Source organism: Phragmites australis, chromosome 8 (genome assembly GCF_958298935.1).
Source record: "Phragmites australis chromosome 8, lpPhrAust1.1, whole genome shotgun sequence".
In the NCBI taxonomy this organism is placed as follows: domain Eukaryota; kingdom Viridiplantae; phylum Streptophyta; class Magnoliopsida; order Poales; family Poaceae; genus Phragmites; species Phragmites australis.
In genome coordinates, this window is record NC_084928.1 from 11,486,943 (window position 1) to 11,511,922 (window position 24,980).

The 24,980-nt window shown below is 43.4% G+C and overlaps 1 non-coding gene across 1 annotated transcript; it reads left to right on the forward strand.

Annotated features, from left to right (window-relative positions):
- Nucleotides 1-22,122: 22,122 nt before the first annotated feature.
- Nucleotides 22,123-22,261, forward strand: LOC133927878 (small nucleolar RNA Z247). The gene has a single exon (XR_009911374.1). It is a non-coding gene; the product is annotated as a small nucleolar RNA Z247 (small nucleolar RNA).
- The last annotated feature ends 2,719 nt before the right edge of the window (nt 22,262-24,980 follow it).

Here is a 24,980-nt window from a genome sequence, read left to right on the forward strand (position 1 = left end):
CCGGTGAGCGAACTCTATTTCCTCAATGTGACAATTATGTTCCTTAACTATTGAGCACTGCCAGTAGTCTACCCATTTCCCTCTGAATGCGTGCACCCACCAAGGATATTGCGGCACCAAACACTTCACATCGTACTCCCTTTTACTGGATTTAACAACCTTGAACTGCCTCCAAAGAGACAACGACCAGAATTTCACTGCATCAATAATTGCCTCCTTTGTAGGGTACATAGCACCCTGGGACACCTCGTTCTCATGGTACTGCCATGGTGTTCGATTAGCCTCGCTAACCACTAGCTTTGAAAATTCATGATCCCTCCACTCTGCAGGCACTGGAGCATTACCCTCCTCGTCAGATGAATCCCCATCAGCAAGGCCTTCCTCCAACTCTTCATCCTCCAACCCTATCTCTTCAATGATACTAGGGATGAGCTCCCCTTCATAGGCTACACCCATCGGTTGCAGCTCTGGAATATCACCAACATCTTCCCTGGACTCGACATTAATCTGCTCTGATTCATCTTCCACTGCCTCACTTGGTCCTGCTACTGCTTCCGCAGAGTTCACCTCAGTTTGATCTTTCAGGTACGCCTCAACTAACAAAACCAGATGTAAGCCACGTTCACAAGATATATCTATATACTGCCTACAAGTTGATGTGGCTTCGATGGAAACAAGCTCACCAAAGTATCCATGACTAGCACGACTGAGGACAGTTTTCAGCTTCAGCTCATGTTGCTGCGGATCCAGTTGGAAAAACCGCTTGAGCCATTTGCACATACCCACAATGGTTCTTTCATTAGCTTTACTAAGACCCTTCATGATATGACAAAATCCAGACAGATCTACACCGTTAGGTCCGTACCTAATTTCACCCTCACCATAATATATCTGAAAAATTAATTTATCTGCCATCCCTGGAAACACCCGCAAACATAACCAATATTAAAACCAACAAACTATATTTCTCATTATCAGATAAAATAATTTACTGACACCGATTCATACATAACAATAAGTTTTCAATAATAGTCATAACCAAACTAACCTATAAATATCACTCTATACAATCTATATTTACTACCTATTGTACTGTGTACAAATTAAACGTTACCATTTTCTAAATGTTACATCCTAGGTTCGCATATTATCATATAGTGCTACCTCCTATGTCGCACAGTTCAACCTTACAATTATTATTCTATAAAATCTACATTTACAAACCTAATATACTAAAAATAATATTCTATATTTCACTGCTATCATACAATGTTCTAAGTAAATTTGACAATTTCCTACTAAACATAGAATTTTCTAAATCCTAGGTCATACATGTCTAAAACCTATGTCATATACTACTACTGAACTAATTAACAATAATAAAAAGAAAAAAAGGACTTACCAGAAAGTGATCTTCAAATCCGTGGCTCAAATGCAGCAGAGCTTCGCCGAGCTCTCTTCCTCTCCTCTCCTCTCTTCTCCTCCATCTTCACAATTTTTTTCTTTTTTCTGAATAAAATGTGATTTTGGGCTAATTTTAACCTCTTTTATAGAAGAGGCCGGAGGGGGATAGAGGCCGAGCGGCACGGGCGGGAAGCACCCTAACCGCCCCCCTGAGAGGGCGGCAAGGACCCCTACCCATCCCTCAGGGGGCAGTAAGGCGTCGGCACGGGTGGGCACCCCCTAGCCGCCCTCTGAGGGGGCGGCTGACCTAACTGGGCAGCCCTGTTAGGGGGCTGCAGGTGCCTAGATTTGTAATTTTTTTCACGAGGAATTTATTTATTTAAATTTTTAATCCAAAAAATATAAAAATAAAATAACTCTCTTCCTGCTGCGTGAGTTTCCTCCTGCGCAGGGTCCACTGGAAAATATTGACAAGACATCTCATCTGTACGAACCGAGCAGCCCAACAACCTTTGTCGCACCTGGGCCCAGCGAGCACCGATCCAGCCGTGGCCTCCCACTTGCCAGCGCAGTATGCGATGAATGTGAAGAGATCTTATACATATATTTAGTTAAAATGACTAATTATTTAATTAATTTAAACCTGAATAGATTCGTGGATATATACGGATGCTCCACACCTATCCCTATTATACAACGGCTGAAAGACCATCACGAGCTTCCAGCCCTCTTGTCTCATGGCGACGGCTGAAAGATTCTCGCTCCCGAGCCCGTTGTCCCTGACTTTGCGACCTAAGACACTGCCCACCGCACCGAGCAAGCGGCGGTGCTGGCAACTCACGAGCTGCCACCTGAACCTTCCTGGTCCACGAGTAAGTCCTTGAACAAAATATGCGGCGTAGCTCACGATTATGTTGTGCATTGCTAAATTGCAAAGCCAGGAGACGTCAAGATTGTAGCTCTTTTGAATTGCAGATATGTTTGTGGTTCTTCTGTTAAATTATATTTACCTAGCCGAGTCAAAGTAATTTTAGCTAATTAGATTCGGCTTCTTGGTTTATTTTCCTTTGATTAGGTCTTATTTGCCGAGTATTTCTCTTAAGCGTGCTATGAAGAAATATAAACTCGAGAAATGATGTGATACCACCGAAATCGTTGAAGACACTATGATGTATATATACTGTGCACCATGAGTTGATTACTAAAACCACACACCCCTCTTGCATTCGTGTCCATCGTCCAGCGGCTCACTCGTAGTTGTATTAACACGATATCTCAACTAGGGGTGGATTAACAACGGCTTGACTCGTTAAGGCTCGATTCGATAACGAGCTGGCCCAGCTAGTCTATTTAAGACTAACAGATGAAAAAGGGCTTAACTCGGTTCGTTAAAAAACTGATCTGGCTCGTCTGGCTCACAAGCCAAGTATAGTTCAACTTTAATTTTAAGAGTGCGTATGTTTAAGCATTTTGCCAATGATCAAATATGCTGATAATATTTAAAATGATAATATTACAAAAAATTGTGTCAACCCATAGCATAGTTTCTGTAAATATTAGGCTTGGCTTATGGGTTGGATGACAAGTTGGATATGGCCAAACATAATAATATTTGTTGGGGGAAACAGTGCGTCGTCCCCATACAGCCAAAAAGACAGCAATAAGCAAGGATTGAAAGTCAAAGTACGAAAGAAGAGACGAAGTCTCATATGGGGTACAAAGCTCCATCATGCCACATGAAGCCTTTACATGAGGCGTGAAGAATGGCTTTGTGTTCTATGCGAAGCAAGCCTTATCTGGCAACATGAAGCCATGTATAATTGAGAACCTTCCCAAAGCCGCCCCCCTTGCCACCCATTCGAAGTTCGAAGAAATCATCCTACAACAGGAAGACTTTGAGGCACAGAGGGCCCCTCCAAAGGCTTGCCTCGTTTTGGCCAACCGAAGGAGGCCATACAATGGCGCAAGAAGACTTCGAGGCACAGAGGAACTCTCCGAAGGCTCTGCCTCCATGGGGCCAACCGAAGGAGGCCGTACTATGGCAACTTGTATTTAGTCCATAGGGTTAGAAGGTATAATGACCAATGTACCCCTAGAATAAGGTAAAGATGAGGGATGGTTGGTATAGACTATAAATACCCTAAACTGTAATGGGCATTAATTCTTCAGGTGCTAGACACCAAATACAGTCTCCTTCTTGCCCTAATCGATCATCTCAAGCCTTTGAGACTCACACCCTTGGGGCCTAAGTCTCAAGACCCCTTCTTAATTGTTTGGACCAATATCTATCATAGTTTGCATCGTCCGTGGGGGGCAAAAAGTAGTCATGAAAGATGCCTCCAAAGAAGAAGAAGGCTCTCGGTCCCAAGTAGGTAGAGGGTGACAAAGCTTCGACAGCAAAGACTTCTGAAAGGGGATCAGTGATGTCCTGGGGGGGGGGTGTTAAATTAGGATACTTAAAACTAATCGGCTCTAAAAACTTCACAAGATAAATCTATATCAATTTTTATCTAAATATGCTTTAGGTTTATCTAGTGCGTCTACTCTATTGTTCAAAATATTTGTAACCTATAGCTAATTCTAACAAACTACTCTATGAAGGTAAACATGCAATGATAGATTGCAAGAAGTAAATGCAGAAATGTAAATAAGGTAGAGAGAACAAACTTAGCATAAAGGATGTTTATCATGTGGTATCAATGACATAAATGTCACCCCTAGTCCACGTTGCAGCAGCTACCTAGGCTATAGCTCTCGGACGACACCCGATCATGACCCTTGAGCCACCTAGGCCTTAAGTAGATTAAGCCATCAAGCCACTAAGGCAAGGTCTCACCATAAGCCTTTCTTCCGGTCACTTACAGCTGTCTTCACTTCGGAGCTTGAGCTATCAAGGCAAGGGTCTCCGCATCCCTGTAGAAATATCTTACTGCTGCTTTACAGCAAGTTAGAGGATCAATAAGCTTGAGACACCAAGACCCAAGATACCAACGAGTCACCAAGACTTTAAGACGCCGGTGTATCACTTGGTACAAGGTAGAATCACTCCTTGATCCTCTCTCTAGGTAGCAACACCGAACAACAACTCTCTCTAGGCCTATTAGCACTAATCAATCCCTAATCATATGCTTAATTACTTTAGATGATCACTTTAAGCACTTTAGTGGCTTAGATATCTTATCAAGTGTCTATGAGCTTCCCTGGACTCCAGCATACTCAAATGACTAAGTGTGGGGTTAAATAGCCTCACAAGAGACTGTGAACATCGGATGATCCGATGTTAACAACAGTACACACTGGACCATCCGGTGTATATAACAGTAGAAAACTAGCCGTTGGAACCCCAATCAAAACTATTGTGAACACCAGATATTCTAGTGTAACATTGAACTCCATCATCGGACTATTCAATATGTACACTTCAGCCGACCGAGCCCTTCTTCTACACTGTTCATTGTCCAGTGTGTAGATCTTCAAGACACCAAACCATCCGGAGTGTACAACCACGCCAAACTAGATGTTGAGACCTTCTCCTGGAAAATGCTCTTATGCAATCATCCGATGTGTACTCCTCCGAGCACCGGACCATATAGCGTGTAGATCTTCAATCTTCAACAGTTCTTTGGATAGATACTCTGGTGTGTATATTCTCTCTAAGCACTAGACCATCTGGTGTATGCAAACCTTCTACTCTGGTGAGTTCATCCTTCTCCTTCTGCTCTAGTGAGTTCATCATTCTTCTTCTGAAAACTGCACTTCTCCTATAAAACACTCCGGTGTTCATACCACTCTAACACCATACTATCCGGTGTGTTGTTTCTAAAAAGCTTCTTCTAAACCAAGAACACTCCTGTGTGCACAACAATCTGAGCATCGACCCATCCGGTGAGTGCAATTTTATCTAAACTCGTCCAATTCAATCTTTTTTGAGTTTAGCTTTGGTGGCTTATTCATGTATTACATCCACAAGACCTACTAAAGCATATACTTGACAAATATATTAGTCCTATTGACTATGTTGGCATTAATCACCAAAATCACATACATGCCCAAAAAGGTCATGTTCGCTACAACTTCCCAGAAGGAGTCTTCATAGACAAAAGGGTGTCCCACTTCGAAACCACTGAGGACTACAAAGTAGATACGTTGAACTCCACCAATGGTGGATCCCGATGATGAAGAACTGACAGTAGGAAGCGAAAACCACACTAGGTTGGATGATTAGATGATGGAAGCACAAAGCATTTGTGACAAAGGAGGTGTATGAGGCAACAACGTGGTTCATTCGCGAGAAGAAGATGACTTCAGTGGCAACGACCCAGGCAGCGGAAGCATGGATCACTCGTGAGAAGTTAGCGACCCTGGAAGTGGAGTCACGAGTGGTTAAACAGCGGAACATGTTCGAGCAGGAGTGGTTGGCGATGGAAGCGTGAAATGCTCGAGAATGCATAGTAGACGAGTTGTGTAGTGAGATGCACACGCTCAAGCAGGCTGGGATCTCACACCCAAGGCTTTTGGGGATGCCTCATAGCGAACCATCTATTATGAACGAAAGGCCCTGGAAGGTGACGTAGTTCATGACTTCAAGCTCCCTTCACCTCCCATTCTCCGATCTCCGTAGGCCATGAGCCGTCGACCTTGCCTTTCTGCTCTTTCTAGGCTTACAATCCATGTCGTGGCCTCCAGGCTTCAAGGTGCTGAGGCTTCCATTCTACACATGAGAATTAGATCCCATGCAGTTCGTCATGAGCTTAGAAGCTGGAATCGAGTGAGCCAGAGGGGATGATTCCTCTAAGGCCAAAAGCTTTGTACTTGCCATCGATGCAATCACTCAATCCTTGTACTCCACCTTGTCATTGTATGAATATACTCCTGGGAGCAACTACGTGAGCGTTGTTCTCCAACTTTCAAGGCAATTACCTCAAACTAATTACCTCTGTGGACCTATTTGTCGTCAAACAAGGCCCCAATGAAAGTCTGAGGAGCTATGTTCGCCGATTCATACACATGAAGTGTTAGGTGAAGGGCCTCAGTGATGACACCATCATTGATGCTACGAAGCAAGGACTCAAGCATGGTGCTCTCTGAGCCCACCTAAACTGGAAGCCCATGAAAGATGTTGAAGAACTCCTTCGCAAGATGGAGTAATACGTATGAGCCAAAGATGACTCCCTCAAGGAAAAGGACACCACAAAGTTGAACTCAAAAGGCATTCAGTTCAAGAAGGATGGTGATAGGGCTAAGCACAACGCTTCATAGGAGTACTGCTTCAGAGGTAGAAAAGGGAAGAGACATCATGACTCTTCGCACTCAAAGGGGCACAAGCACAAAGTATTCAACATTGAAGGCAGGAAGGAGTAGAGCTGGGACTTGGGCCATGTTAGCCTGACCTAGAACGACCCCTTTTGGGCTTTGAGCACTTCGGGCCATGCCAAGACAGCACGAGGAGCTATTTTGGTCTTGTCGGGCTAGCATGAGGAGCCTCTAACGAGGCCCAGGCTTGGCACAAAGGCACGATGGGCCTCATCATGCTGGGCTGGCAAGGGCCCGATACCATTTTGGGAGAGATGTACTTGGTTAGGCACTTGCTAGCGGTAGAAGATGGACGTCGGTGGGAAATCCAAGTGGTACTCAGCGTCACGTGCATGTAGACAGAGTAGAGCTCCCTGTCGGTGATGGCAAAGAACCTCTCCGAGAGAGTTGCCAGTGGAACCGGCCCCCACGTTAGGAACATGAATGCCGGTATGGGTCTCGCTGGACCCTCGGCTCCCACGACGTCACCAACAGTGCATCGCTCATGTTGTGCCATGCACTCACCGGTGCCCGCATCCACCACTCCAGCCCCAACTCCTTGCCACACGCGAACAACATCACAGAGAAGGCGTCAGGGATGGAGAGCCTTGGGAGTTACTACCAAGTACCAATGCTGCTCTCTGGCCGCAACAGTTTGATCCTGCCATGCCTCGTCGTGGTGGTGGCTGCCCTTTCTGTCACCCCGCATGCCACCACATACAAAAACTACACCGTCGGCTATGACAAGGGATGGTATGAAAACCTCTTCATGTCGGGGGTCGACTACCAGGAGTGGGTGGACAACAAGAACTTTAGTCTTAAGGATTTCCTTAGTTGGGACTTGGGAGCAGAGAGTAGGTGGAGCTGCCGAGGAGGAGGATAGTGCTCATTTGTTTCTTGGATTCTTTTGAGCCTTGGGGGCAGTGCATTTGGCACTACTCAACAAACCAAATGGGTATTGCAGCCACAAGGATAAGCATCACTGCATCATCCTGTGAGCATTAGGAGGCAGCCAACTCTTTGCATTGGGACACACATCTAGCTACGACTACGAGTCTGCCTACGAGAGACAGCGCTGCAGTAGCCTTATGTACTAGTTGGGCCACCATGTTGTCTTGCCTTAGGCCATTTTCGTGTCGGGCTGGCCTAGGCACGACCCATTTTTTGTGCTGGGCTAGGTCACCCATCGTGCCTCATATCAAGGCCCGACACGGCACATGAATCATGCCAGGACAGGCTAGGCCCACTTGTGCTCATGTTGTGCCGTGCTTGGGCTACGTTGTGCTATTTCGTGCTTGAGCCAGCTCAAAAAAGCATAGCCCAAGTCCTAGCTCTAGGAAGGAGCAACCCCTAGCTTGCTAAGAACACCATGAAGGAAGCCACAAAGGAGGTAGCAAAGGCGGGTGTGAAGGTAAAAGACACAATGGAGGCCACGGGGGACTTGGTGCCCCGCAAGACACAAGCACAATGTATTGTGAGATTCACCATGAGAAGGCTGGCCATACCACTAAAACATGCCACCATATCGTGGAATACAAGGAGAATATCCAATGCAACGTATGAACCAGACTGGATGGTACACTACACCGGGCATTTCCCCATGCTCCAGTGTGGCACCTTGGTGCATGCCCTCTCAGCCAGCCACACCTAGTGATTTCTCACTTAGAATGGAAGCAACATCTCATATGGCCCCTCTCCTGTTGGCGAACGAGCACCACCCTACATCCCGAAGCCCAATCAAAAAGCTTTGCCGCCACCTTCACCACTGATGATCGAAGATCCAAGAGATGGCTTCCGCTTTGTTCATAATGTGAATAGAACACACAATGTGCTACTAGCCATCATTAAAGGGCGTAACCATGACTTCAATTTGAAGCGTCGACATTGGGAGTATGCACGACGTATCAACCACGTAGGTGTCAACACACTCTCTAGATGGTCAACACATTCCCATTACCTTCTCCCTAGAAGACATGCGTGCATTGGTGTAACACCCTATGTTTCAACTCATTTTTAAAAATTACTAAAAATTTGGACCTTTTTGAATTTTCAACAAATACAAACTTGTGGATTGGAATACAAGCAAAGTATCCCAAATTATACATCAAATTTAAAATTTTCAAATTTTGAAAGCATGCACAAAATGATTTATGTTGCATTTTTGGTTTTATTTAGTTGAATTTTACCAAAATCAAGCCATTCCTAAACCCTAATACCCTCCTAGGCTAAATCCTTCTCCCATCTCTTTTTCCAAAGCCTAGTCGTCCCAATAGATCTCCCTCTCTTTACTTCTTCTTTATTTTTTGATCGGGCTAAAACCTTTCTCGTGACCTAACCTGACCCACCTTACTCTCCTCGCATATGGGCCCATCACAGCCTCTACCCAATTCCATATGGCCTAACTTGACCTATCAAATCCCCAACACATCGTCCCACACCACTCTTAGCTTAGCTTCGTACCATTGTGGCCCAGCTCGCTGCACCACAACCCAAATGGTCTAGATGCCACCCTCGCTATGGGCTAACTACGTGACGACACACCATAGTCCCACACGCTCTCACTAACTTGCAGACCTCGCACATCAGGCCCATTCCTTTCCTCCGGATGACCACGCTCCTCCATCCATCTCTCTCTCCCAAGCTCCCGTCGCTCTGTCCCATCATGTCACCCACATCAAACACGTGGACCATGTGCTCACGAGAAGCTATCGATTCGCCCCGTCGGCACATCCTGTTGCCCATGCCACCTTTTGACTGGTGACTCGCAGACCGCGATGAGTGTCTGCTGTTGCCCATCCCTCTCTAGTCCCCTCATCACTTCACCACCGCGCAGAGCTCCCTATAGCCACGCCCGGCTCATGTCATGCCGTGAAACCTGTCATCCCGTCACCATCCTGTAATCGCTGCATCGATACATCCCATCTACATCACCTGCATGACACACCCATTCGAGCTCACATGGCGTTTCACATCGCTTTCACTGGCTATATGAGCCGCAATAAGCTCCTTCCCATCTCCCATTTCTCACCACCGTGCTAGTTCTCCCTCCTCTTCCTCGCTCACCCTTTCTACACCAGGGAGGAACCGATGAACCACCACCATCAATTTCATCACCTCCACCCTCCTTTGACCTCACTTGTCCTCTCCCTGATCTCCCTCTCTATCCTAGTATTGGAGCAAGCCACCACCACTTAACCTCCCTTTTTCTACCGAAATTGAGCCACCACGATTGATCTCTATTGTAGGAACCACTAGAGGCCGCATGGGGACAGACCGAAGCACATCATCACCGTCGTCCTCGTCTCCTCCCTCTCCTCTAGCCACCATTGACCGACCCCCTCCGGCCTTGATGACAGCTCAGTTCCTCCTCAAGCACTATCGTACCCTTCCCTTCCTCCTCGAGCCTCTGATCTTCCTCTATTCACAAGTCCTACACACACACACACACACCTGAGCTCATTGTCGATCCCCTTTCACCTTAATTATTCCCAAGGTACTAAATGACCTAGGCTCCACAATCGATGAGATAACCATAGCTGGTAGATCTGGTTATGCCGCTCAGTGCCTCCATTTCCCCACCTTGCACCATTGGCCCTGGCACCCAGCCATGGTGGGCAAGAACATGGAGGAGGAGGATGCCTCCACCTCCGCCTCTCTCTATCTTATCGCCCCTCTTTATCTCTCTTTCTGTGTGTGGCTAACGCGCAGGCCCTGCTGGCTGGGACCGTCGCTAAGTTAGGTGAACCGGCCTCCCAGTCCACAAGATTTGTCCATCATGGGCCAACCACTAAGCACCTCATTCCACAACCCCATGGACCAAGACCACCAAACAATACCGCCCCTCATGACCGTTGGCTGAGTCAACGGTGACCATTGACCTTTGACTTGGGTCTCACCTGTCAGTCTCTCACAAAAAATTAAAATTTCAAAATATTTATTAAATTTGAAAATCCTTTTCTAGATAATATTTTGAGGAATATTCTCTCACTTTTTGTTTTTTTAATTAATCTTACAAACCTTTCAAAGTTATTTCTCTTTCGTTTTAACTTTGATTTTAACGATTCTTTCATTAAAATTTATCTAAATTTAAAATCTATCCATCTATGTTAATAATTTTATTTGAGTTTTCATTTGAATTTAATTGAATTCGAGTTGATTTCTCTGTAAAGTTAGAGATAACCTTCTAGCATATACCTTAAATAGTTTTAAAGGTAGATAGATGTAAGTAATCATGTTTTAGGCTTAAATGTAATTTTTAGTAGGGCTGAATATTATATTAATTAGTATAGCTAATAAATAAATGCCTTATGATTAGGCATACCAGCTAGGTAGTCATAAATTAGGAAGAGTGACTACAACATATGTAGAATATCCACCTAGACGTATACTTGCATATATGTACCCATTGTCACATATATATGGTCGTAACTATCACGCATGCACATATCGGCACACATACAAATAGAAAACCCCAGTAGTCATTCATGACTAGTTAATCTATAAAATCATATTAAGATAATTATAATGATTTGATAAGGTTTTCTCTTAAGTTCATATAATAGTGTAGAATAATAACTTGGTCTGATATTCACTATATAAGCGCACGTAGTCTTCATACTTTAAGTTAACATAGTAGTGATAACACGAGAGTCTACCCCTCAAGAGCAACCAGAACTGTTTTCCATGATGTTTTTCCTTTGCTTTGGAGTTCATTTGATTTTGCTCTTGAGTTCAAATTTGGCTTTATTTATATTGAGCACTTATTGACTTTGAACTGCATAGGTTAGAAGCACACAAATGCTGCAAGTAAGAATATAAGGAAAGAGATGAAGGGTATGACCCATTCGAGAGGAACTCGGAAGAGCCAGATTACAAAGAAAAACTTGGAAGACCCAGATTACAAAGAAAAATAGAGAAATGTCCTTGATATAGGCAAGTCCTAACTCCTTGATTATGTTGAACCTACATTTATATAATTAAAATATCAAAAATAAAACTTGATTAATATATGTGCATGATATGTTCATTAAAATTAAAATCTTGTGATAGTTATAACCTATTGTTATTAAGCCATGCCTTGTTCACAAAATACCTTATTAAACTTAGAATGCTCTATCATTTGCTATAATGATGATGGGTGAGGCTTTGATACTAGTATGCTTAGGATGACTACTTTATATCTTTAAAGATGTGTTAGTCAATCAATTGTGATAACTGCTTTTAGAAAATGAGTGTGTGTGATTGGTGGTGAGCATGTGTGAGTAAAACGGGTGGGTTTGTCTTAATATAACTATAGGGAAAAACCTATTTTGGCAGGGATGAGCCCCACAGAGATGGGGCTACCTTGAGACAAGGGTTCATCTTTGTGGTATTTCTACGGGGAGATACTTGACTTAGGTGTATAAGGTCCACTTCGTTATGACATCCTAACTATCGACCACCGTACAACCACATGACATGTATGCGGCAAGGCTTAGCCTCACACCACTAGTTGAACCCAGCATCCACTCGGAGGCTGGTAGTGGCAACGAGAGCCAGAAGAAGACTCAAATGATCTAAGTGAAGTCCCATGATCTGGCTAGAGACTCTAAGTGAGGCATGTTTATCATGAGCCTCTGGTGTGAGTAAAACGGGTGGGTTTGTCTTAATGGAACTTGTGCAGGGAAAAACCTATTTTGGCAGGGGTGAGTCCCACAAAGATGGGGCTACCTTAGGAGCAAGGTTCGCCTTTGTAGTGTTTCTGCTGGGAGACACTTGACTTAGGTGTATAAGGACCACTTCGTTATGACATCCTACCTAGCGACCACCGTATAACCACATGCCATGTATGCGGCAAGGCTTGACCTCATACCACTAGTTGAACCCAGTATCCACTCGGAGGATGGTAGTGGCAACGAGAGCCCGAAGAAGACTCAAACGACCTAAGTGAAGTCCCGTGATCTAGCTAGAGACTCTAAGTGAGACATGTTTATCATGAGCCCCTTGTTATGTGTCTCATGGGTGGATATTATTGCGATACTCGGTGGGTATTGGGACTCATTATGCCTACTCCACCACTAGCAATGGTTGGATGCGAAGCATATCGTATGGGTAAAGTGTATAACTGCTGCAGAGTGTTAACCTATCTGGATATCTTTATTCATGATCAAGGACACCGCTATGGTTTAGTCTTAATTATTAGCTTCTCCCTCAGGGCTAGCAACCATAATTAATCACTAAACCTGACTCTTATGCAATGATTTTAAACAACAGGTTACACTTGATTCCACTGTATTTAAAATTGGCTTTCAGCATATAACTAAATTCCTATGGTCTTATCTTTGAGTTTTGCTCCCAAGCATCTATCAAACCTTTTTCATAGTGTTAGGCTTGGTAAGTACCTTTTGTACTAAAATTTGCTTATTGAATTCAAATAGGAAGCTGGAATGTGACTTTGAGTACGATGGTGAATCATAGAAGATTATGTTCACACCCAAGTTGCCTGTGACATTAGGCTTTTTAGTGAGTTTTTCACTATCGAGTTCTCCTTCAATTGAATGGTCAGTCGTGGATGTAAAGAATCCTAAATCACAAGAGTGATGTATGGCTTTAATCAGGTAATATATTTTATTCTAAGTATGGCTAGGGTATTATTTTGTTGTAAACTATTCATATCAGCTACTCATCTAGTGATTCATATAGAAGGCATAAGGGAACCCAGAAATAATGTTTGACAATTGGACTACCTGCACACCTATGCCTTTGTGATCGTAATGAACATCTCTGGGTCTTAAATTCGTTATATCCTAATCGATGGAGGGAACTATGTAGATCTCATCTTTATGGAGGCCTTTGACCTAATGGGTATCCCCTGAAGTCCCCTCAAACTGGTCGAGACTCCGCTTCTCATTTTTGCCGGTTAGCCAATTCACACGCTAAGAAATATCTCCCTCTTGGTGACATTTGGAAGCAACCTTAAAGTTCGCACGAAGGATGTCACCTTGGACGTTGTGCAAAATGTCCATCGAATGGTAGGAGGCTAAGAAGGTGAAAGTCCAGAAGCTCTTGGATGCAAAGCAAATCCGTGAAGTTGTGCACACGGGCTGGTTGGCTAACCCTGTCCTAGTTAAGAAGAGCAATGGCAAATGACGCATGTGTGTTGACTTCATCGATCTCAACAAAGCTTGCTCAAAGAACAGTTTTCCCACTTGTCAGGATAGACTAGCTGGTTGACTCCACCGTTAGGTGCGAAATGATGAGCTTTCATGACTTATACTTCGGATACCACCAGGTGTGGATGGCACATGAAGACAAGGCAAAGTCCAGTTTCATCATGCCCTCTGGCATGTTTTGCTTCGTATGCATGCCCTTCCAATTGCGCAACACAAGCACTACCTCAACACAAAACTTGTCAAGAAAGTATTATCTGCACAATTCAGCTATAACATAACAGCGTATGTCAATGACATCATTGTATAGAGCAAGCTCAAACCTGACCATCTCTGAGAACTGTAGGAAACCTTTGCAAACCTTACATCGACGAGCATTCACATAAACCCAGAGATGTGTGTCTTCAGAGTACGCTCTAGGAAGCTCCTCGACTTATTGGTACCCAAAAGAAGGATCAGAGCAAATCCTAATATGCTCTTGGTTGTCCTCGACATGGAATCGCTGTGAAACATTCACGACGCCCAATGTTTAGCTAGCAAGTTATCCATGCTAAGTCGCCTTATAGCCTGCTTAGTGGAAAAAAGCTTACCCTTCTTCAAGACGCTTAGGGGCTCCAACCTTTTTCCTAGACAGAAGAGCAACAAGAGGCCTTTGAAGACTTAAAAGAGGGTTAATTAAAAAAAATTCACCCTTATAGATGGCATCTTCCCAAATACCATTCTATGAGAGTATATTTCCCAAATGCCATTGGGTCCCTATGAAACTTTGCTCGTTTGCCACTTTTGAGCACCTTTTTCCTGCCACGTGGCAATTTTTTTCTCTTTTTGACGTGGCATCAGACGCAAATTTTGACCCTTATGCCCTCTTCTTCTTCCTTGTGCTGCTGCAACAAGTCTAACCATATGAGTCACCTACCGTCACGCCAATCTCATTCCCTTATGCCCTTTCGATGCAGCGTCGTTGTGCGCGCAAGGCACAAGCGCTCCTCTCTCCTCCCCCACCTCATCGCCACCTCACCTTTGCATAGCCTTCACCTCACCGCTGCGGTGCCACCAGGCTAATCGAGCAACCACCCAATGCCAGCGACACACTCTTGCTCCTTGGCACTGCTGCAGACGAGGATGGCCTCGTTGATGCCACAGTTCACTGCCACTCACCATCTTCATCTATTAAACCATCAGTCATTGTGCATCTCCCTAGCCAAATCTCCTCGTCGGACTACTTCTCCTCCCCCACGCACCTCCCCAGCCAAATTGCCCATCGCCATAGCCAACGAGATCTTGCTCCTTTCCACCATCATCGTCTCACCTCCATCCTTCCTCCTCACCACTCTCCCCCATCGCCCTCTCCTTTTCCCTCCTGCTCTTCTTCCTTCAAACCAGCCGTCGCTGCTCCATCGATGTCTCGTTGCTACTACCATGGACTACTATTATGTCGTGTGATGACTGATTCCTCCACCTTCGGTGCCGCTTGGCCACCTCTACGGTGGTGCCCAAAGCTTGCGCACCCACCTCGGTGATGCTCACCCGGATCTAGAAGAAGGCCCAGACAGCGTCCCTCCTGCTGCTTCCTTATGCACGTTCAGGCCAGTGCAGCTCGACCTCGTCGGGTCATGATGGGGTGCGGTGCGGCTGGGAGAGGGTGGGGGCAAGGTGGGAGGCCATGGCTGGTGGAGCACGCATGTGGGGTTATTGGCCACAACATGAGGGAGACGCGATAGCCTGGTGTCGCCCTAGTAAGAAGAAGAGGGCATAAGGGTTAATTTGCATATGTTGCCACGTCAGAAAGAGAAAAAAAATGCCATGTGGTGGGAAAAAAGGTGCTCAAAGTGGTAAACAACAAAGTTTTCATAGGGACCAGGTGGCATTTGGGCTAAGCACTCACGTAGGATGGCATTTGGAAAGTTGCCATTCATAAGGGTGGTAAAAAATTAATTAACCCCTTAAAAGAAATACCTTGTTAACTTGACCACCTTGGTCAGTCCAACTCCAGAGGATGGGTTACTATTATACATCATCATTTTACTTTTGGATGCTAGAGCAGTCCTAGTACAAGAAAGGGAGATCAGGAATGGGATCCAACAGTTCCTTGTCTACTTCATCTCTGAATCCTTCTCCAAAGCGAAAGTACATTACACCAAGCTATAGAAAATGGTGCATGCAGTGGTCATGGCTTCGTGAAAGCTCAAGCATTACTTCACGGCTCATAAAATTCCAATATCAATGGCATACCAAGAAAATGGATTAAAGCGTAGGCCTTCGAAGCCAAGGCAAAATTTCACGTGGGACTAGCGAGCATCTTTTCAGCACAAGCGCGTCACTAGAAGCTGTAAATATGTCACTTCCATGCTCATGCACACCCCAAATATTCCTGAGCTTCTCCACTAATCCGTGCGTCTGTTGCCACTCGAAGAGAACGCAAAATTGTTGTCCCATTTTCTCTGAGTTATTAGCAACATAAGAGTTAAGAATCTGCGATGCTGCTGAAACTTTTCATGTATAGAAAATGTTCAACAAAGTGATCTTCCCTAGATTTGGAGTTCCTCAAGTAACGATTAGTGATGGTGATTCCCACTTTATAGGTAAAACCTTCCATAAGACTTTTTCTATGTTAGGAGTTGACTATCGAGTGACAACCACCGCTTACCACCCTCAAACTAGTGGCCAAGCCGAAACCTCAAACTAGAAAATAAAGAACATTCTTCAAAAGAAATTAGATAGTGCATGTAAGGCTTGGAAATCAAAGCTCTCGGATGCCCTTTTGTCTATACAGGACAACCTTCAAAACACCCATTGGAATGACTCCTTACCAGCAGGTCTACGGAAAAATTTGCCATTTGTCAATTGAGATGGAATACAGGCCCATTGGGCAATTAAATGAATGAACCTAGACCTTCAGGTGCGAGGAATTAAAAGAAGAAACCAAATAAGTGAGCTTGATGAGTGACGTGAGAAAGCGTATCATAGTGCCAAAATTTATAAAGAATAAACTAAGTGATGGCATGACACGACAAGAGAATTATAAAGTCATCCTTTTCAACTCAAGGCTGAAACTTTTTGCTCATGGAAATCTTCCAAGCAAATGGGAATATGAAGTCAAAGAACACAGAGCCATGACAATTCTGGATGACAATTGTGCAGCTTTCATAGTTAATGGCTAGTGCCTAAAAGTTTTTTCTCGAAAGCAAAAAATCCATTCTTGAGGATGAGGACGTCCTCAAATTTTCATAAGGGGTGAGATAGGCTTCGCAGTCTAGCTAAAGACCTTAAAGAAGTGCTATGTGGAAAGCACCCCATCCTTTTTGTATATAAATAATAATTTTTACTAACTCTATTTTCTCCTCTTATAAAGAAATTTAACTCACTCGGCCTCTGGCTCAAGTCGACTGGTGTCACCCTAGCTTAGGCCACCTGGTTGTAGGTTAGGGTCGGCCAGTCTACATCGAGGAATCCTATCAAAGAGATGGAGGGGTGGGAGGTTTTAAGAATTTTGGAAGTTGGGGACAAGGATTTGGTAGCAAATTCTTTGGATCATAACAACTAAGTTGTTTGTCCTCTTCTCCCAAGAGGCTGCCTGACCCTCGACATACCATTGCTCGACCTTGCTCCTCCAAACCTTGGGAACCTAGAAACCAGTTGACCTCCCTTCTCAGCCACCCATCTGCCCTCCTTAGGCCACCCAGTCTCCTTTGTGTTTCGCATTGCGCATCTAAGGAAGTTGCATGACATGGTCGCATGGACCTCTCCTCTAGACCAACTGACCAATGGGCTTCTCACACCTAAGTGATAATCTCTGCCACGTACCAAACAAGTGGCAACATGCCTCTTCATTCCAACCCCAGAAGAAGCTATCCCAAAGATCATCCACCACTCATGGCTCCAACTCAATGAAGGATATGCTCGCCTAACATGCGAGCAGGTTCGGGCTACGAAAAGACTAGAGCGACAATGTTGAACTTGCTGACCACAAGGGCAAGAAAGTGGTAGCGCAGCTTTTGACCAAGGAGTATGCCAAAAACTTTTACCCTAAGGTTACCATTAAATCCAATGGTGACAAGAGGGGTGTGTTGATTTGGCACCCTAGGGATCGCAGGAGGACTCCAGCCCATTGCCACCATAGCAGATATGGCTTACCCCATCCACGCTATGGAATGAGAGTAAGAAGAGGAGGACCAATGGGTTAAGTATGTTGCCAAAATGAGGGAGATGAATGAGAAATTTATAACTCTTGTTTCACTAATGTCCATGCGGGCCTTCGCAAGCTCTTGTTCAACTTTCTCATTCTTCTCCCTCGGTTTGGCTCCTCTTCTTCCTCTCCTTCCACGGTGATGATAGGGGAAGGGGGAAGGTGACATTGTATTTGTGGTGGTGGCAAATGGCTGGAGTCCTCCTATGACCCCTCAGATGCCAGATCAACATGCTTCCTCTTGTCACCACTAAATTTAAAGGGAACCTTAGGGTGAAAGTTTTTGGCATACCCCTTGGCCAAAGGTCGAGTTGCCACTTTCTTGCCCTTGTGATTAGAAAGTTCAGCATTGTCACTCCACTCTTTCGTATCCCAGACTTTCTCGCATGTGAGACAAGTGTATCCTTTGTTGAGCTAGAGGATCATCAAGGTAGCTTCTTCTGATGTTGGCGTGAAGAGGTGCCTTGCCACTGGTTCGGTACATGATGGAGACGATCACTTGGGCATGAGCTATCCAGTGGTCGGCTAGCCCGGAGGCAAAGGTTGGATAGTCTGAGAAGGGAGGACCTTTGGTTTCTGGGTTACCGAGGTTTGGAGGAGGAGCAAGGTCGGGTGCTTGGGTTTTGAAGGCTAAGCTACCTCTAGGGAGAAAAAGAGGACAAATAACTAAGTTGTTATGATCCAAATAACTCGCTACCTTATCCTTATCCCCAACTTCCAAAATTTTCAAAAATACCCACTCCTCCATCTCTTTAATAGGGTTCCTTAGTGTAGGCCTATCGGCCCTAACCTGCAACCGGATAGCCTAAGCTAGGGGCAACACCGGCTGACCTGAGTTTGAGGCCAGGCAAATTAAACCTTTTTTATAAGAGGAGGAAATAGAAGGGGTAAAAGTTATTATTTATTTACAAAAAGGACATGTTGTCTCCTGCATAGCGCTTCTTTAAGGTCTTTACCTAGACCATGAAGTCTCTCTCACCCCTCATGAAATTCGAGGATGTCTATATCCTCAAGAATGGATTTTTGGTTTTGAGAAAAAAACTTTTAGGCGCTGATCATTAACCGTGAAAGTTGAGCTGTTGTTATCCAAAATCGGGCTTCTTGTTCCCATTTGCTTCGAATATTTCCATAACCAAAAAGTTTCACCCTTGATTCAAAAAGGGCTATCCCCCGAATGGAATTGTTCTCTATGATTCTCTTATCGTGCCATCATTTAGTTTATTTTTTTATAAATTTTGGCACTATGATAGGCTTTCTCACACCACTCTTCAAGCTTGCTTATTTGGTTTCTCATTTTAATTCTTGCCACCTAAAGGTCTAGGTTCATCCTTCTAGGGTCTATTTGGTTGCCCGCATGGCCTAGCCTGATGTATCTAGTGAGCCAGGCTCATTAATGAACCAGACTATTTGCATCAAATGCTATTTATTTGGTTGGCTCTATGTGCTCAGCCTAGCTGAGAAAGATTGTGTTTGGTTGCCCTCATGAGTATATGTTGTATGAGATTAAAATAAAAAGCAAGTGTTAATATGATGTTTATTTTGAATAAATACACTCTATAGTACTTAATTTATCATATTAAGCCTTAATCCAATTTAAAATGTACTACTATGAGTTAATACTCACAAATTGTACGATAATACCATCATTAGCGTAGCCTGACTCAGGATTGGGAGCCAGGCTGCAACAGTGATTTTGCATGTCTCGAGACAGGCTCGCGCGTGCGCCTAGGCATCCAAACGCGTGGGGTATGGCCAGCCCCATCTCCAGGCAACCAAGCAGCCCCCTAATGGCCCAATGGTTCTGTATTCCATCTCGATCGATAAATGGCAAGTTTTTCCATGGACCATTTGGTATGGAGTCATGCCAATGGATGTTTTGAAGGATGCTCTATAAACCCATTGGATGTTTGGGAGCTTTGATTTCCTTTTGTTTTTTAGTTTTCACAAGCAAGGACAGGAAGCCTTATCGACGCTATCTACCTTTTTTGAAGAATGTTCTTTATTTGCTTGTTTGAGGTTCTCGCTTGGCCACTAGTTTGAGGGTGATAAGCGGTTGCCACTCAATGGTCAACTTCAAATGCAGATAGAATCTTACGAAATGTTATGTCTATAAACTGGGAACCATAATCACTAATCACAACTCAAGGCACTTGGAACCTAGGGAAGATCACTTCGTTGAACATTTTCTTTGCGTGACAAGTGTCGGCACCACAGTAAGATTCTCAACTCTTTTGTTGCTAACAACTTGGAGAAAATGGGATGACAGTTTTCCTTCTATCAGAGCGGCAGCTGACGCACAAATCAGTGGAGAAGCTCAGAAAGATTTGGGGTGTGCGTGAGCATGGAGGTGACATGTTTACAGCTTCTAGTGATGCGTTTGTCATGAAAAGACGCTCGCAAGGAACCCATGGGGCTGCACGCACAACTTCCTAACACAGCTCTCCACATGATGAAAGTTCGTGCTAGCTTTGCTCATACTTTGCTTGATGCTTTTGCTCTCCTTGCCAATCCAATCTAGTCACCCTCGTACCGACTAAACACTCGAACATGCTCAACACTACATATATTTGAAAGCTCCACATGACCAAATGTCGTTAAAGGAGCATTAGCCGCATTTTGTCCATATCTTCTATGCTATGAGTGGACAATTTCATAAACATAGAAGTGTACTATAGATATAACCCCGATATAGATATAAAGAGAAATTTAAATCTAGCTCTCAGTTATAGCTTATATTTCATATAAGCACGACACTATCTCTTTATTTGTTCAACAAAACTTCAATTACTACTACTACTACTACTACTACTACTACTACTACTACTACTACTACTACTACTACCACTACTACTACTACTACTACCACTACCACTACCACTACTACTACTACTACTGTTGTTGTTGTTGTGGTGGTGGTGGTGGTAGTGGTGGTGGTGGTCAAGCACAAGCATGGTTTCATGGAGGACGAGGATTAGATGAGAATGGATGCCAATCATGGTAGGATTAGGCATGTGGGGTTGTTCAGAATTCATGTCACTATCAACTTAATATTTTGCTTGCGTAAGTTTGTCCACTGTCATCCCCTGATGCAACTGCTAATAAAAAACAGTTGAAGCATCATGCTAGAGACAAGCATGATATATACAATATTGCAATTTACAACTATTAATTCAACCGTTGAATTCGAGTCATTGTCTTACCCAATTCCCTATTGTCTCCAGATGCATGTGAGCGAGAACCCACCGACCATTGCCATTGCGGTGCTGAAACATCCAAAATGTGCTCACCAACTATTGTTGACCATGGAGGCTACTGGATCCAGTTCATTTGAGACATGATCTCTGTTAAAGTATATAATAGCTTTATATGTAAACTTTATCTCTAACCATATGCTTTCAAAGATTGTAACAATTCCTTGTAAATCTCAACTAAGTTGTTCTCGGATGTTCCTGTTGGTTATTCAAAATATACAATGTCTATATAAAAGGTTTAGGCGACAATCATTCTGATTAGGCCAACCATGACCAAAACTTTATTCCTTACATGGTATCAGAGCCCAATTCGATCTAAACCACCATGTCAATCACAAGCAACTTCACCACCACTGGTGCTACCTCATCCATCTCTGGCGTCCTCTCATCCCCATCTCTTAGCCACTTTCTCAATCTCAAATTCACCCATGAGAACTACCTATTATGGAGGGCACATACCTTGCCCTACCTTCGAAGCCAATTATTTGAAGGATTCATTAATAGTTATGTCCCATGTCTGGAAAAACTCATCACACAGACGACAGAGTCAAGCACCACACAGATCACCAACCCTCAGTTTCTTGTCTGGTACTAGCAAGATCAAACGGTGCTTGGTGCTTTGCTCTCATCGCTCTTTGTAGAAGTTCTCTCCCAAGTGTTGTTCCTTACCACATCAACCAAGGTATGGAAGACACTGGAGCGGATGTTTGCATCACATTCCAAGGCGAAAGTGATGCAAACCCGTATGCAATTGGCAAACTTGAAGAAGAATGATCAATCAGCGACAGATTAGTTTGACAAGGTAAAACATCTCACTGATGTATTAGCATATGCTAGCCAGCCACTCAGAGAAGACGAGATCATCTCCTACCTTCTCATTGGCCTGGGCGAAGAGTACGACCCGTTTGTGACATCGATGACAACGTGCACTGATGATTTTACTCTCAGCGATGTCTATGCTCATTTTCTGAGCTTTTACATGCGTATGGTGTAGCGCCACTCGGAGTTACAACTTGATGGTTCCTTTGCCAACTTCTCATCAAAGAGTGGACATGGTGGAAGGAACAATCACGGCAGAGAGCGTGGAAGGAACAACTACACTAGCAAGAAAAACAACAATAACAACAATCAAGGTAGCAACAACTACAACAACCAAGGTAGCATCAACAACAACTACTACAATAATCGGCAACCATGTCAGATCTGTGGGAGAACTAATCACATGGCACCAAAATGCTTTTATAGGTTTGATCATGCTTACCATGTAGATCGGATACAATGCTGCTTTTGTTGCTCCCTCATATGGTGTTGACATGAATTTGTACGCCAATATTGGCACCATCGATCATATTACAAGTGAGCTAGATCGTCTCACTATGAAGTAGCACTACACGGGCAAGGACAAGGTGCATGCTGCTGATGGTGCATGTATGACTATTCATTAAATTGTTCAATCTCACATCTCTAATTCTACCAAAAATCTGAAACTGAACAATATTCTTCATGTCCCAAGTGTCATGAAAAATCTCATTTATGTTCATAGTTTAGCTAAAGATAATAATATTTTCTTTGAGTTTCATCTTGATCACTTCTTTGTAAAGGATCGAGCCATGAATAACCATCTTATGTGCAGCAAATGTGAGAGAGGCTTATATCCCCTTCCTTATGCTAATGCGTCTCTACACAAAAAGGTGTCTTTCGATGATGACCTCTCTCTCTCTGAAGCACAGTGGCACAATCGGCTTGGCCATTCTTCTACACTAGTTCTACATCATCTCTTGAAGTCAAATTGGTTATCCTCAGTGTCCAATAAAGGTAGTGCTTCGGTTTGTGATGCCTGTCAATTAGCAAAGAGTCATCAATTACCTTTCAAACACTCATCCAGTCTAAGTTCAGAACCTTTAGCTTTCATCTTCTCCAATGTATGGGGTCTAGAAACAAAATTGGCTAATGGCTTTTATTACTATGTGAGTTCCATTGATAGTTATAGTCGGTATACTTGGATTTATCCACTCGGGTATAGGTCCGATGTGTTTGATATCTTTCTTCAATTTCAATCCCAAGTAGAACAAGCTTTTAACAAGAAAATTGTCACTGTCCAATCAGATTAGGGTGGTGAGTATCGCAAGCTTCACTCTTTCTTCAAAGGGATAGGAATCCAACACCATGTCGCATGTCCTCAGACACCCCAACAAAATGGGGCTGCAGAATGAAAACATCGTCATATCGTTGAAGTGGGGCTAGCGTTGTTGGCACACTCTTCAGTTCCCAAGAAATTTAGGGATGAAGCTTTTCTCTTAGCAGCCTATCTAATCAATCATCTTCCTAGCAAAGATATCAACAATGCTACCCTTCTTAAGTAGCTATTTGGCATAAAACATGATTACACAATCCTTAAGTTGTTTGGATGTGCATGTTGGCCAAATTTGAGACCTTACAATGCGCATAAGCTACAGTAATGATCAAAGCAATGCATTTTTCATTGGGTACAGTAGTCTGCATAAAGGATACAAGCGTCTCCATGTTCCATTTGGTCATGTCAATATATCCAGAAATGTAGTGTTTGATGAAAATTGGTTCCCTTTTGCCACCCTTCATAATTCATCTACTACAAATGACCAAACACATATTTGATTATGTTCTTCTGCCAACCCTTGTTAGACCTGTTGAGCTCAGGGTTCACAAATTTGATGAAAACTGGTCAAAAAGTATGAAATTTGGTCAATTTGGTGTGGTCCGGTTTTGTAATGCAACCGAAATTTGTATTTGAATTCAAATAAATTCAAATTGGATTTGAAAAAAAAAATCCATAAAAAACTAGAGATAATTCTAAGACTATGTGTGAAAAAATTCAAAAACAAATGTCATTTGCATCTGAAAATATGTGCTCAAACATTGATGGATTGAAAAAAGCACGAAAAAATAAAAAGGCCAAAACGGGCCCAATGCACAGTGCAAACGGTTTGTTTCGGCACAGCTGGATGGGGTGAGTGATAAAGTTTGTAATGAATTGATTTGTGTCATATTTCTTTATTTTTAACATAGAAATTGGTTTAATGATTTTTGAATTAGCAAAATGATTCCAAACCACACATACTAAATCATACAAAATAGAAATGGAACTTTGACATTCGTCGAATATAAAAGGATTTACAATGGAATGACAACTTATGTATGATATATATGTTGAGTTGATGGTAGAGATTAAACAAAATATAGCAAATGTCATGCCATATTTGTTTCTATTTTTCTGATTTTTTTTTGTGATTCTTTATGAATTTGTTTTTTGTTTTTCTTAAACTTTACTGAAATTCAACAAATGCTCTCGATAAATCAAGAAATTTGAACTGTTTTTTACTAATTTGACCAAAATGCAGTCAATGCAGTCGGTTTTCGCTCGATCGATTCGAAATTTCTTGATCAAGTGAATTTGGCTGAATTCTCACCGAATTTTGTGAATTTCAAGAAATCGTTGACCTTCGCATTTCAGTTGTCAAACAAATTTTTAAACCCTGGTGAGCTACCCAATATTCCTTCCCAAAGTAGTGAGATTGATCAATCTAATGATAGTCATAATACACAGTTATCTAGTTCATCTTGTACTCTGTCAAGTTCTGCAACAGGTGAAGATGCACCTTCTGAACAACAACAGGTTGTGCAGCGTCAGCATGGTATGCAAACTCAACTGCAACACAACAT